Source organism: Eptatretus burgeri, unplaced genomic scaffold (genome assembly GCF_056783735.1).
Source record: "Eptatretus burgeri isolate ZD-2024b unplaced genomic scaffold, Ebu_testis_v1 Ebu_testis_scaffold_325, whole genome shotgun sequence".
NCBI classification, from domain to species: domain Eukaryota; kingdom Metazoa; phylum Chordata; class Myxini; order Myxiniformes; family Myxinidae; genus Eptatretus; species Eptatretus burgeri.
In genome coordinates, this window is record NW_028222274.1 from 4,580 (window position 1) to 9,158 (window position 4,579).

Sequence of the window (4,579 nt, forward strand, 5' to 3'; positions counted from 1 at the left end):
TAAGATAAAATTTAACAACCATAAAAATCTCCCAAATTCATTAAGATGTCTCATAGTTGGTTCAAGTGGATGTGGAAAAACCTGCTTACTTTTAAAAATGCTCCTCACTCCCAACTTTTTAGATTATGATAATTTAATAATTTTCACAAAGTCGAGTTTTCAACCAGAGTATCAACTACTCTCACAAGGTTTTAATGCTGGTCTTCAAAAGAAGATATAATAGGTTTATTTAAACGTCAAAAAAACCTAAATGATTATAACATTGAAGATATAATTCAACTATTTTGTGATACACAGAGATGTAAAAAGAAATCAAATCTTATAACTTGTATTCTTAGTGATAATACGGATGATATACCGTCTCCCCAAGATTTGGATAAATCAAAAAGAACCTCGTTATCTTTGATGATTGTGTTAATGAGAGAAACCAAACGGTAATGGACAGCTACTACACAAGAGGGAGACATTCTTCTTGTAATTGTATTTATCTTAGTCAATCGTACTTTCAACTTCCTCGTCGTTCCATCAGAAACAATGCTAATACTTTTATTTTATTCAAGTTAAATTCAATAGATATCAATAATTTTTGGAGAGATAATTGTTCTACATTATGTAGTAAAAAGAAATTTGAGGATTATATGAAGCACACGACTGAAAAATATAAATATATTGTTGTGAAACAAGATGAGATATTAAGGGATATATTTTTTGTTTTATAAACAATTACATATATAAATGACAACTATTATTATAAATCTTGTGGGTAAATCTGCTTCTGGAAAAAACTTTCATAAATCAAGGTTCTTGTGTAGTACAAATGAGAATATTGTAAATTTACTTAAAAACACCCCGTGATACGCATTGTATCAACAACAACTAGAGCAATAAGACCTGGAGAAGTAAAAGGTGAAGATTATCACTATATTTCAGTGGAGGAACATATGCGATTGAGGAATGAAGGACAAATATTTGAGGAGGTTTCTCTTGGTACAACAAAATATTCACATTGTAAGAGTGAGTTAAAGAAACTAAAATCTGGTGGTGTTGGGATATTAGAAACTAATCCAGAAGGAACGAGACAAATTATTAAATATCTGAGCGGAGTGAAGATTTTATCATTCGGTTTTGATGTTGATGAAGAAACTCAACACAAACGTATGAAAAGCAGAGATGCAAGGATTAGTGAAGAAGAAATTACAACTCGCATTAATGTTAATAAAGAATTTGATGAAATATTTAAAGAAAAGGATTTATTTGAACACATCTACTTGAATGATGAAGAAAAGGAAAATTTCCCTGTTGATCTTTACAATTCATTAAATGATATTTTACAATAAATAAATGGATACAAAAGAAAGAGCAAGAAGATTTAAGGAACATCAAGAGTTGGTTTCAAAAGTTGTAAAACAACAGGAAGACATAAAGAAGAAACGCAGACAGAAACTAACGGGCGAAGAAGCATTTGAAAAAACAAGAGAAATTTTTTAAACCACTTTTAAAAACTTCCCAAGAAAAAATGAAAGATGTTTCCACAGTTCCCACAGTAGAATATACTCCTAGAAAGCTTCAAATGTTAAAAGATTTCAGTCAAATGACGGAGGAAGAATTAGAGCATTTAGGAGAATTAGAATATGATGATGAAGGTTTATTTCAACAACTGGAAGAGATTAATCAACCCCCTGATTATATTGTGAATGCTGTTCAAAACAATGAATATTCAGCAGATTCAAAAACCAAAGCAGGACTCATTCCAACAGAACAACCAGCAATATTTCATCTTGTTCAAGAAAAGGTATTGATATTTAATGATGAATTAAGGTTCTTAAGTTCTGCTCAACCTCCTGTTAAACTAACTCCGAGATTAATGTTTCTTCTCACAAAAGATGGAAGGCAAGGTTCAACTGTGAGGGATGAATCAAAGTATATTGATAAACCATTGGATATGGAAAATAATGATGATAGAGTATATATTGATTTGCTGAACACTCTAAATTATAAGGTTATTCTTTCTGGTAAAAGTAGGAAGAATGAGAAGGAGAAACACATTATTCAGGCTTTAAGTATCCTTGGTTCAGGTATTAGTTTTCTTCCAAATGACCCATCGCAATTAGTTAATAGACTGTTATTGTTGTTCGGCAGTAAGAAGGCTGGAAATAACAATTGTTTTAATGAAGCATCAGCCATTTTAGACCAGTTGATGAACATGAAAATAATTAATAAATCTCAATATAAAGACATTTTATCTCATATTAAATAAGATGAGAAGCACAATCCTGAGTTTTAATTTCACAACAAGCGACCACACATCTTCATTCCCATACCCACTACAACTTGACACAACAAAAGAATATGAGGCATCTTTATTGTCCATGGAGACTTATAATACCTTATTTAATATAACCGAGAAAAATGACAAGTTTAGTTATAATCCGGGAAGTGGATACAAAACGATAACAGTCTCACCGGAGCATACGAGATTTCTCAAATATCTTCCGAAATTGCTCGTCTTATGAAAGAACAGGGTGATGAACCAAAAAATATTATTATAAACATTCAAAAACATACTTCAAAATCAACGATTAAAGTTAAAAATAACTACAAGGTTGATTTCACAATTGATAATTCATTTAGAGAGTTATTAGGTTTCTCCTCAAAAAGATTGAAACTAATGGGACGTTTTACAGTGATAATGTCATTCAAATATCCTCAGGAATAAATTCGGTGTTAATTCACTGTGATTTGATTGATGGTGCTTATAATGATGGATTAAAAACAAATACAATATTTTCATTCAGCGCATACTCAACCCCAATTGGTTATAAATTCAATATGGAGCCTAAAAATTTGGTTTATCCACCTGTGTCAGGAAAAACCATACACAGAGTAAATTTTAGGATAACCGACCAAGATAATCGTGTGATCTCTTTTAATGGAGAAGTTATATCCATCAGAATTCACCTACGTGAAGTTTTTCAATAAATAAATACGATGGTTATTGTGAGGAAGCACGAGTTGGGAAAATATAAAATAATTACAGGGGATGGGATGTTCCTTTCCCCGTACTACAAGGGTGAAGGTATGTATCTTGGTAGAGGATACTATAAACCTAAGAGACAAAGGGGTGTCGGACATCAATTTAGAGGAGATGGGATAATTGATACTCTCATGGGTATTGGTTCAACTATTCTTAAACATAAAGACCTAATTGGTTCAACTGCTTCTGCTGTGGGAAATGTAGCAGGTGCTGTAAAGAGTATAAAAGATGCTCAGAAAGAATCTCATAAATTACAAGCAATAAAAGAAATTAAGAAAGGTAAAACTCAGTTGTCCCCCCAAGAACGACAGAAAATAATTCAAATACTTGGATCAGGGTTTCAAAAGTTTTAACATCTTTTTCCTAAATAAATACAAGTATGGAAGCAATTGATAGTATCTATGATTTGGATGATACTATTATTATCTCAAACTCCACTAAAAAAGAAGATTACTTCAAGGTAAATGCAATAACTGGAACAGACTGGAATACAAATGGTACAAAAAGTTTTGAAATAAATAATCAACAAACCTATTTGAATCTCTCCGAAAGTTTCTTGTTGTGTAAATTTAAATTCACTAAGGCTGGGAATAACACAAACGCTACACTTGTAAATGATTTCTTCTGGAAAATGTTTGATAGTGTGCGATTGTATATTGGAACACAAGAAGTTGAAGCGGTTGATTATGTCTCTGCTGTATCTGAAATGATGAAATTTACACTCTATACATTCAGTGATAGAATGGGAAAGGGGTCTGTCGAAGGTTTTATTCCTGATATGTCAACGGGAACAAACACAGACCCTGGATATATTCAAAGGAAAGGAATGTATAATGATGATACAAAAGCAGAAAATAGTTTTACTGTGGCAGTTCCTCTTAAAGGTATATTTGGATTTTGTGATTATGATAAAGTTCTGTATGGTCTTAAAATTAGATTTCAACTTCAAAGGAATGATAATGAAAATAGATTGCTTTTTGGTGTTGGTAATGCTTTTGGTGATCAGAATAAATTTGTAATTGAGGAGATGAGTTGGTATATCAGTGAATATACTCCTAATCTTAAAACAGAAGAGATGTTGAATCGAAGACTTAACTCAAAGAAACCACTCAGTGTATCATACCTCAAAAGAAGATGTCAACACGTTAAACTCAATCAAACTACTTACACGTGGAATTTGGGTGTTCTGGAAGGAAAGCCACGATATCTGTGGATGATTTTTAAAAAGCCAGATGGTGATACTGCGACTGATAAGAATAATGCATTGAGTGATAATGCTAAGGTGAAACAACTTCGCGTTTCTCTAGATGGAACATTTTATCGACGAGATAGATTGGAAATTAATTGGGAAAAAAATGATTTTGCTGAAGCATACAAGTCTTACCAAAAGGTGTGTGAAAGTAATGGAAATAAAGAACCTATTTTGGATATGACAGCATTTAAAAGTTTGTATACAATCTATACGTTTGACCTGAGCGCTCAAAAAGAAACTATAAAGTCTAATCGAGTGGATACTTCCCTATACATTGAAAGAGGAGAGAGTGA